The following is an 11,858-nucleotide window of genomic DNA, read 5'->3' as shown; positions in this document are numbered from 1 at the left end:
GTCTATCTCCAGATAGACCCTCAGATTAACCAGTAAGGTACTGGAGGCATTAAGGTAGGCATGTTAAATCTGTCCAAGTCTCAGTCTGAATGACCTGCCCTTAGCCTTTGTCTCTGGGGCCTGGCCAGTGTTTATAGTTCTGGATTTTTCTCTTCAAGATGACAAGAAAAGGCATTGTGTTTGGAAAGCAGTCTGCCTTTTGCAGTTTTATAAATCCTGTTCTTCCTGGATCCCTAGATATCTATGAAGTGACTGCAAGAGAGAATGGCTAAGATCAAGAACACATTGTATTTTCCAGCAAAAGTAGCTTTTACTTTACTTAGAGGCAAAGGGACATGGTCTGACTGCATACAGAAGTGGCCAGACTTGTTGATGCTTCCTCACTGTGTTTGTTTCTCCAGTAACTGTGGCTGTGTCCCACGCATCTGCACTCTGACCCTTTTCTTTCTATATTCAGTGTTGTTCAAAATACAATGCTGAAACCTTCTTCCCTTTGAAGGACAAGGAGGAACATATGACCTGATTAGCCTCCTCAGGAATTAAGTTTGTTCAGTGTTATGTTTATGATGTACAGATCAACACAAAGTACAATGATTACCCTTATAGTTTTCAAACTCAAATATTTAAAGTCATATGAGCTATAAAATGTCCACTCAAAAACTTCCAGCTGTCAAATTTACACTTCCTCTAGGTTTATTTTGTCATATTTGCACATTTTCCTTTCTACCAAATGGATTTGCAGAATATAATGCATTTCATGACTCTTTGGAGCAGTATATAACACTATATTTTCTGTGTGTGCATTTTCCACAGATCTATAAATATTAATCCTATTTTTAAAAGAACAACCAGGGCACAAACCTAGAATTTATTTTGCTGATAGAAACACAGTTACAAAAGAGCTACCATATGTTTCTACTATGAGAAACTCAAGAAACATTAAAACTGGTCTATGGTAATCAATACTCAAAAGAACACTTTCAGTGTTTGGAAAGTGATTACAAATGCCAGAACATTGTCAACAATTTGACAGTTGTGTTCATTGCACGCCCTCATTCATAATTGCATTAATAGACAAATGTAAGATGAGGGCAATGTGGAGTCTGCATCAGTAAAGGTTTATTTATATAAGCATGCATTACATAATGATGGTTTTTCAATTAAGCACCCACTGTTTTATTGTTGTTGTTGTTGTTTTTTGCCAGTCCTGGGATTGAGCTCAGGGACCGAGCACTGTCCTAGTACTTTCTCAAGGCTAGAGCTCTACCACTTCAGCCTCACTACCACTTCCGCCTTTTTTATAGGTATGTGGTACCTTATTGTTATTTATTGATACATACAGAAGAATAAATGTCATGCATATTAATAAGTACCACATGAGATTTTGAGACACACACATGTATATACATATACACACACAAAAACACACACATACATGTACATAAATCAGGTTAAATACAACTATTATGTCAAGCATTAGATAACATCATAGTGAAACTTTAAAATCCTTTCTTCTTCATTAATATATAACACAATGCTGTTGTATGTAATCAATCTACTGTGCAACAGCTGAGTGAAAAGTTACCTCTTATGTCATTACAATCTCTTGCTCATTGATCAACCTTTTTCCAAACCTTCCTCCTTCTGACTCACCCAAGTTTCTGGTATTCACTAGTCTAGGCTCACCTTCTTTGAAATCAATGCTTTGCTATTTCGCATATTCCATACTTGCCATTTGGCTTATTTTTCTAACATATAACTTTCCTTTGTGTTGTTGACAAAGATAGTTGTTTGCAGGAGTAAACAATGTGCTATCATTAGAGGTGCCACACCATTCACGTTGGATGGACACTGAAGTGGTGCATTTCATCCCTTGGCTATTCACTGCTGAGCAGTGAGCTATTAACCACGGGTGCATATGTCTCTGGCACATAATGATCTCTTAAAGTCGCATCAATACCCAGTCGAGGTATGATTGGATGCCAGGATCATTGAAGGGTGATTTGTTTGAGAATCGTCACACAGTTTTCTAGAATGGCTATGCTAATTGGTATCCCCATCAATAGCTTGTCACAGGCCATCTTTCTCCACAAGTTTACTAGCATGTGTTACCTCTTATCTATTCAATAATTTCCATGCTTGTTGGAATGTTGCAGTGATATCACATTGTGGTTTCCACCTGTATTTTTCTGATGATGCGTGAGGTTCTATATTTTCTCTTAAACTATATGTGTATATATATATATTTTTTTTTACCAATCCTGGGGCTTGAATTCAGTGCCAGGAACTGTCCTGGCAAAAGAATCCCTATTAGGAAAGTCAGTACAGATGGGAACAACAATAGCAAAAATTATTTGTACATCTATCCAGGTTCTTTTCTCAGAGTACAAGAAGAGTTGATATGATAGTGACATAACCAAGATGATGCATTAAGATGAAGCAATAGAGGTCTAGGGAGGTGATTTTGTGGCAGAGCGTTTGACTTGCATGCAAAAACACTCTGAGTTGGATTCCTCAGGACAACATAAACAGAAAACACCAGAAGTGGCAGTGTGGCTCTACTGGTAAAGTGCTAGCCTTGAGCAAAAGAAGCTCAAGGACAGTTCCCAAGTTCTGAGTTCAAGCCCCAGGACTGACAATACAATACAAAAGTAAATAAATAAGCTATGCAATATCATAATACCCTTACGCTCAACTGGAACTTAGTGTTTGAAGCCCTCTTCCCTTAGCAAACCTGACCTCATGGATAATGAACTTGTTCTCTGGAATTTTAGAAAATTAAGGTCTCTTTCCCTTGGATGCTTAGATAGCTAACAAAAATGAATAAATAAGTGAAATTTTAATGGAGCCACTTGAAATTGCATCGTATTTACTGTCTAACCACCAGGGAGTCTTGGTTTGAAATGAATGAGATTATCTGTGCCCAGATGTAATCTACCAATATATTACCATAACACAGTAGCCTATGAAATCATTGAGAAAAATACTTTGAGAATATGGAAAGGAAGGAAGGAAAGAAGAAAGAAGAGAAGGTAAGCGAGACAGAGAAAGGAAGAAAGAAGAGAAACAAAAAAGAAGAGAGAGAAAGCAAAAAAGCTAGGCATTTTTGGCTCAATCTTGAAAATCAGCTATTCAGGAGGCAAAGATCTGAGGAACATGCAAAGACTTCATCTCCATAAATGGCTTGGTACAATGGCATAGAAGTAGAAGAAATGGAGCTCAGAAAAGCTGGGACAGAAAGCAAGAGCCTACCTTGAAAAAAATAACAATTACATAAAAAGTGCTAGTGGTGTGGCAGAAGTAAGAGAGCCTCCCAAGCAAGCAAGAGACTGAGTTCTTTTCCCAGAACCACCAAAGAAGCCAACGTAGTAACAAATCAAAAACAAAAAGCATAAACCAATGTGCCTTAGATAAAAAACATTGTAGTTTGGGAAAATCAAAGGGAATATTCTTACTTCAAAGGAAAATGTGGATTAAACATAAGTCAATCACATGACAAGTTTCAAAAAACAGTACTATAATTAAGAGAAGTCAATCAACAGTTAAGTTTCACAAACCAGTGATGTAAGTTAAATCTAGGTCAAATCCATCCTTGGCATATCGTCTCTTATTGCCAGACACCTGGGAGGAACAAAAATGATGAAGCTGTAAAACAGAAGTCAACCACAAAGAATTTGATATTGCTACCTAAAACTTTTACCAGGATGGGAAGCAAACATGTCCTGCCCACTTACCAGTCTTCTGATTAATTTTTCTAGATGTCTTTTCTGAGTTGCAAGGTGAAAGATCCTCATAAGTGTTATCAGCCTCAGAAGCCGAAAGAATACAATCATTCTAAAAATTTATAGATACATACTTTTAGTTCAGAAAGAGAAGAGTTCATCAATACATACGTTTAAATCTGTGTACATATGTTACATCGCTCTGCACCACCCCCATGGCCTCCACGTTCTGCTCTAGTGCTCAGTCAGTCAGCTATACCCCTCATCCCAGAGGACACTGGGTAACATATGGACATACTTGGTGGTCACAACCAAATGGATGCAGGTGCTAATCACATCTAGGACTGCTGCTAAACACTCTACAATAAATATGAATCTAAGAAGAATGATAGGATGTTTTTGTCCTCTCTTCCCTACCCAAGTAATAACTATCTTCTCAAAATATCAGTAATGCTAAGATTGAGAAATTACTGTCTGGACAAACAGTAACGAGTTCATTCAGATTTATAGACTACTTTAGTTTTCATCTTCCCCCCCAAATGAACTTTGATTGTTTGTACATTGGTGTTGTTCCTTTTAGTAACAGAGGCCCCCTTACAGCTAGTACATGCATATCAGGCAGGGAACAGGTTGCAATACTTCCCAACCATACTGGCTGGTGTTTCTCTTCCATTCCGAAACACAAAGGTGTGGTCATGTCCAACAAGATTCATTTGGCAGAACTGCTTCAACCATGGTTCACAGATCCCAGAGTTTCCAATTCAGTGGTCTAGGGTGGAGGCTGATGTGCTCTTTCTTTCTTTCATCTTTTCTTTCTCTTTTTCCTTCTTTCTTTCTTCCTTTCTTCTTTCTTTCTCTCTCTCTCTTTCTTTCTTCTTTTCTTCCTTCCGTTCCTCCTTTCTGTCCGTCTGTCCTTCCTCCTTCTTCCTTCCTTCCTTCCTTCCTTCCTTCCTTCCTTCCTTCCTTCTTTCCTTCCTCCTTTCGTTCTTCCTTTCTTTCTTTCTATCTTTCTTTCTGAAAAACGCACTTTATTGGGAAGCAGAGTGCTGCACAGCATAGACAACAGAGATTGCCAGATGTGAGACCTACAAGCCACATTTCCTAAGACAAGGGGAATTTTTAGTAAAATCATCTGACCCATGGTTTCCACTGGGCAGGCACTAATAGCTTCCCAGTGGAGAGCAAGGAAAACTCCCATCACTTTCCTGAGGCAGTTGTGGTTCCTAGAGATAGAGCCCCTCAGGTGTGCCTTCTTGTTTTGAATAAACAAGGTTTTCTTTAGATTTTTTGAAGTCTACATTTGATACTTTCATTCTGCGTTCTCTCAAGGCCATCAGCCCAGCTTCCGTACAGATTGCATTATTGTTGGCCCCAGAGAGATCATCTTTGCCCTGATCAAGTCATCTAGAGTCACGTTGTCTGCCAGGACAGTCATGCTTTTATGAATGTGGAAGGTGAGCTTATTTTTTTTCTCATCTGGCAGGGGGAACTCAAACTTTCTGTCAATGAAGCCTGGTCTGATCAGTGCTGGATCCAAAGTTTCTATCTGGTTTGGGGCCATGATCACTTTCACATCCCCCCTTGAATCAAAACGATTCAAGTGGCTTAACAGCACCAACATGGTTCTCTGAACTTCTCTCTCACCTCCAGAGTCCAAATCTTACATTCTGGTGCCAATGACATCAATTTCATCAATAAACACAATGGATGGTTCGTGTTCTTCTGCAACTCAAAACAATTCCCATACAAGTAGGGGCCCGTTGCCTAGGTGCTTTTGAATAAGTTGTGAGCACACCACTCTCAAGAAAGTGGCCAATGTTTCATTTCCTACTGCTTTAGCCAACAGTTTTACCTGTGCCAGGTGGCCTATAGAGAATGATGGGTGTTTTATACCAATCTCTTCATAATATTCAGGATGAGTGAGCGGCAATTCCTCAGATTCCTTAATATACTGGATTTGGTTGTCTAAGCCACCCATATCTGCATATGTCTCCTGGGGAGCCTCTCCACTTTCATCACTGTGACCAGGGGGACCGTGTCATCCATTAGCATCCCTATCACCGCATGCACTTTGTGGTTGAGCAGGACTGAGCAGCCTGGTTCCAGCAGGTTCTTGTCCAGGATGGTAAGGATGATGACACAGTGCTCAGAGCCCATAGATGTGGACACCATGGCACAAATGTCAGCAGTGATCCTCTTCCAAGGTGCCTACCGACATCAGGGCCCCCCCCCCAGGTCATCCACCTTCCATCTTTCCTCCTCTTGCTTTGCTTCTAATAGCTTCCTTTGTTAATGATTTCTAAGAAATTCTTCTTCCATGAGAAGATAATCTTTAATTATCTCTAATTTCAGTTATTTCAAGCGACACTGAGTGTAAGGTGTCACCAGTGGCAGTTTGCTGGCAGCATCTGGTCACTTCGTTTTCTTCTTCTATTTCTCCACTCTAGTTGGTACAGGTACTTCATATTTCCTTTTTTGTCCTTATCATCCTTCATGCTACCTCTGGCCATGACCACGACTCTGACTCCGATCCATCTTGATTCAGCTGCTGTAGCTCCTACCTCAAGTGTTGTCTTGCTACCAAGGTCTCAAGTGGTGTTGAGGTTGCCCATTGAAGGACCATATGGATTGAGGTCATTTTCAAGATCCAAACCCTAGCCAAAGCAATATTTACTTGGGGATCACACTGGACCTCTCAGAAACTTTGGTAAGAAAGAATCTATTTCTTTGACTTCTAATGAATATAGCTAAAAGCCTCCTAACATTAGCCCTCAAATGTACATTGGTATTTTTCTATCTCAATTAGGGAAAGGGACATAGAGACAGAGGCAGACACAGACACAGATACAGACAGACAGCCACACCCATACACATATTACTTAGTAATCCCTTACTGCTTTAACTTTGCCTTAACATTCTTCATTTTACCAAACTGCCATTGCAAAAATCCATTATCTGGGTTGCCATATACGGGATTTCCTGGTTTCCATCGGCTATTTTTTAGAGAAGTATAACTAGAGCCACTGAAACTTCATACATGTTCAAGTCAATACACTTGCAATATTAGGAAAAGCAGATTAGTAGATCATCAAGGGGAGAATTTCAAAATGATGTTCCAGTTCCTTTATCCAATGGAAGTACGTTAGTGAAGACACCTGTAACTGGCCTTAAATGCTGTCTTTATTTAGTTCCCAAGGGTATGAAAATGTATCATTTTCCCTTCATTTGTTCTTCCATTTTTGTGTTACAGTCCCTTGAAATCAGGTTCTTACACTTGCTAAGTAGGCCTCTACCACTCAATCCATGTCATCATCCCTAATATTTTATTTTCAAAAAAAGTATCAGGTTCAGAACTTAAACAGAAATCAGTTCAGTATACACAATTTAAGACAAGAATAAGTACAAATTAAGGAACAAATGAAAGAAAAGTGTGACAGTTAAGTCATGGGTTTCCTACCTTTGGATATCTTTAAAAAATGTAGCATTAAAGAATATGTATGTGATGTCCATAAATAAAATAATGATAGTGATTGCAGCATCTGTAATATTGAGGAAATCTGAAAAATAATGCTTTTTCTTGTAAGAGAAAGTTTAAAAAAATGGTTATCTGCTTTAAGAGGATAGAGGAAAATCTTTAGAGCAAAAAGTACTTGACTCAACTTCATTAAAATTGTTATTGGAATAGATTCTATGAAATGGATCGACTGGATTTGGGAAAGAGAAAACATAATACTGGTGGAAGGTATTCAAGTAGTAAATTTTTATTATTACATACTTGCATACCTGATGACAATCAAAGCTTAATGAATAAGCCATCTACCCCAGCCATTTGACAAGAGGTATGCACTGCCATCTCCAATGGAGTTGGAAGAAGACAAGTGCAAGTGTACAGTTCTGTTGAGCAACAATTTCAGTACATCATACTATTCCCAGATCAATATGTGAGTATCATATGAGATGGGTAGGAACTGCGCTTCTGAACTCATAATCTGTCCTTGGACCCACAATGGAATCCCAAGGGGCTGCTGTGTCCTTAAAAGGACAAAGACAGACATCCATCTACCAGACTCCTTTCCACCACTGACTCCTGCAGAGGTGAGCACTAGTCCTCCAGGAAAAGCATCTTCACACTCTGAGGCAGTCTGTCAGGATCAGACTAACCTGGCAGTGAATAACTCTGCTTAGCTCAAGAGAAGAAGGAGAACAAGTCCTCAGGAAAGAACATACACTGCCTTCTGAAATGGCTTGGAGAAAGGGAGGCTAGGAAACCCAGTGCCTGACTCGCCCAGCAGCCCATCCCCAAGGCTTGCCTCACCCATCCTACTTTTCAGAAAACCAGCAAGCAGGAAAGGGAAGCAATCTATTTCTTTCTTGCTACATCTCACTAATGAGATAAGCAATCTCCACATCACCTGCAGATGCTTTCATTGAAACTTTTCCTTTCAATGAACTCGGGACTATATAGAGTCAAGTATCTAGTATTACACATACTATCAAACGTTACTTGAAATTCCAGTCAGAATCAAAGTATTGATCTATAGACCTCAAGTATATACTTCTCCTTCTATTTTTTAACAGTCATGGGGCTTGAACTCTGGGACTGGGTACTGTCCCTGAGCTATTTAGCTCAAAGATACCATGCAACACTTGAGCCAGAGAAACACTTCTGGTTTTCTAGTAGTTAACTGGAGATAGGAATCTCACAGACTTTAGCACCTGGGCTGGCTTGGAACTGTGATTCACAGATCTCAGTTTCCTGAGTAGCTAGGATTACAGGCATGAGACACTGGGCCCAGATTCTTCTTCTTTTTTTTTTCTCAAGTCCTGGTGCTTCAACTCAGTGCCTGCACACTGTCCTTGGACTTTCTCAAGGTTAGAGCTTTACTACTTGTGCCACAGCACCACATCTGGCTTTTTCTATATGTGGAACTGAGGAATTGAACTTGGGTCTTTCTGCATGCTTGGCAGGCATTCCACCATTAAGACAGACTCCTGGCACTCATACTTTCTCTTTCTTAACATACACATTGACATATTAATTACCTGGTCCCTTTTGGTAAATCCCTTTAAGCTTTATCTGTTCAAAGACTTTTCTCAACTACTCCATGAGAGTGTCTCAAGCAATATAAAACTAATTAAAGCTACTCAATGAAAATCTGGGTTTGGGCCTTGGCTTCAAGAATGCTTTTCAAGAGGCACACATTTGTTTGGATTGATCTTCTAATTAATTTAGTATCCTGAAAAACATTTGGCTAGGAGTTTGTCCTAGTAGAATGTTTGCTATCATGCACCAAGACCCTGGTGCAATTCCTTGGCACCACATATATAGAAAAACACTGGGAGTGGTGCTGTGGCTCTAGTGGTAGTTCTTTAGCCTTGAGAAATGTCCAAGGACAGTGCTCAGGCCCTGAGTTCAAGCACCAGGACTGGCAAATAAATGTTATTTTATGTAAATCAAGGAGATAAATGGGAGTTTCAAGCACACAGTTAAGGGAAATAGTGAGCCTGAGCTACTTGGTGGAGGAGCCAGTCTCAGTAGGGTTCTTCAGATTTAGGCTTCAGAGAGAATAAAACTTACCCTGTCACAAATACTTGTAGAACAACATCCAAAAGGAATAATATAGCAATCACAAGGGAAATTGTTCTGTACTCTAATGGAATATGTAGTTTGCTGGTCGTAACTATAATATCTGTTACCATTACACCAAGATCGACAAAAATCAGTAGTATTGCCAAAATCCTAAAATAAATAAAGACAATGAGAGTTTGGCACCACATTTCAACAATTCCTAATACTATATGTCAGATGCCAAAAAGACATTATTTAAGATTATAGTGGCCAGTGGTATGAAGAATTAGTGCATTCCTATCTAAAAACATTGTCCAGTTTTTTATCCAATAGAAGCACTGAACAGTGAACAACATTCCCTCCTAAACAGTATACTGGAGGGTATGTAGAAACCACACAATAACTGCAAGCTAGAACACAAATGGAAATGAAATGACTAGTCTGTCAGTATAAACTCTTTAAATATTGATAAATTCTGAAGATGAATCTATCAGTTTCTTTTAGCACATAAAAAGTCATCAATCTGAATCTTTGTCAGACTGTAATAGTTAAAGCTCAGTGAAGGCATAACTGACCTAAGCGCTTGAAGGACTACCTGCCTGTGTGCGGTGGTTCATAGCTATGATATTAGCTACTCATGAGACTGAGGAGGATACCAAGTCAAGGCGAGCCCCAGCAAAGAAATTCCACAAACCCACTTCAACAAGACAAGCTAGGCGTGATGATGTGAGCCTCTTATCCCAGCCAGGTCAATAAGGCAACTTCAGTCTTCCTACTGAAGTCCAGGTCAGTCAGAGCAAAAAGCCAAACCTTATCTCAGAAATAAGAAAGTAGGAAGGGCTAGAAGTCTAGTTCAGTCAGTAAAATGCCTATCCAGGAAGCATGAGGCCCTAAAATGACTAATGCCCACTTGGATCCTAAGATTTTTATTGAGGATTTTAACATGTATATGATTATTTATGTGGGGGTACTCCTTGCGCAGCTATGGACACATGAAAAAGAATTCAATTCCATACATATTTATGGAATTGAACTCTAAGTGCTTTGAAGCCTTTCTGTCACATATTTTAAACGAACTACCCATTGGTTGATTGTATTGTTTATGTCGTTATGACGATGAATTGAGAAGATTTCAAAGTCTTTAAAACTGAAACTCAAATGAAAATACTATTAATTTTTATGTACTCTAAGGCACAGTATAAAATTATTCTCATATGTAGAGTGGAAGCCTAAGGAACGTGTTTCCAGAATGGAGGAATCATATAAATAAGGGAGTTATTAGAATACAACCTATACTTCCAAAAGTTTAACACTTCGTTGTTCTTCTTTCCTTTATTTTTGCTTTCCTTCTTTCCTCACTCCATACTTTTCCCTCTTTCCTACTTTCCTTCCTTCCTTGCTTCCCTCCTTCCTTCCTTGCACTCCCTCTCCCTCTCCCACACCCTCCCCCTCGCAATCTCCCCCTCCCTCTCCCTCACACCCCTACTCTCATTCTTCCAGTATTTCTGTCTTTCCTTCTTCCTTTTCCATTCCTGAGCCTTGTACTCTAGGTGCTGTCCATGCTTTTGCTCAAGACTAGCAAACTCACTTGAGCCAAAATGCCACTTCTGGCTTTTTCTGGGTCATTTATTTGAGATAAGAATCTCAAGAACTTTCCTGTCCAAGCTGGTTTCCAGTGGTAATTCTCAGCTTTCAGCAAGGATTAGAGATGTGAGCCACCAGCACCCAACTTATATTTACTTACTTTCATGAGTAGAAAAACACATAGCCATATGTCATTACATTGACTTGCTTAAATGCCATTTTTTTTCTGAGTTATAAGACCAGCTTAAGACAATTTTCCAAGATCAATTGGATTATAGTATGAAGGCACACACGGGTTATTTTTCAACATCTTAACAGTAGAAACTCTTGTTGCTCAGTTTTGACTTTCTTAGATTCTTTTCACTTCAAATATTGATGTTATATTTTATATACATACTTCATTGCTTGTATTTCTACAGTCTTACCCACCTGAATGATAGAGACAGTAGAATTTTATTTGCAATTTTCTGCATGTGGTTGCTGTAAAATGTGAATAAAAATAAAATCAGTCACATTTTGTCTCTCTTCATATGGCTTTTTTACCTTTTTAGGAAAATAGTAATCTGTTGGTCTTAGGAACCAAAACTTTGGTGCAAATCCAAACAAAAGTACATGCATTGTACAAGATTAACCAAAACCAAAGTCCTGTATAATATCAATTTAAAGGGATATTCTACACCAGTTTTATAATGAAATGCTTTTAATAAACAACTAAAATATTTACATTTATGTTTCATGAGTTTTTCACCTTCACATCCAGAATATATGAGGAAACAAACATACATATACCATACACCAAGTTTTGAATCTTTAGTGTAATATTTACCTTTCACATAAAATTCTAACCCTGACTTGATGGTAAAAGACTTTACATCCACTAAATAAAGCACATACAATATGAGGGGCCTGTCCTCAGCTGTCAGTTCTCCATGAACAACTGGAAACCTAGTCAAGTCATTATATATTGGCCAACCCAATTCCCA

The 11,858-nt window shown here is 38.9% G+C and overlaps 1 pseudogene; it reads right to left on the bottom strand.

Moving 5' to 3' along the window:
- Positions 1–4,945: 4,945 nt before the first annotated feature.
- Positions 4,946–6,056, bottom strand: LOC150039829 (26S proteasome regulatory subunit 4 pseudogene; annotated as a pseudogene).
- Positions 6,057–11,858: the final 5,802 nt, after the last annotated feature.

Source organism: Megascapheus bottae, unplaced genomic scaffold (assembly GCF_031878675.1).
Source record: "Megascapheus bottae isolate mThoBot1 unplaced genomic scaffold, mThoBot2.hap1 HAP1_SCAFFOLD_79, whole genome shotgun sequence".
Classification (NCBI taxonomy): domain Eukaryota; kingdom Metazoa; phylum Chordata; class Mammalia; order Rodentia; family Geomyidae; genus Megascapheus; species Megascapheus bottae.
This window is presented reverse-complemented; position numbering and strand designations above follow the sequence as displayed.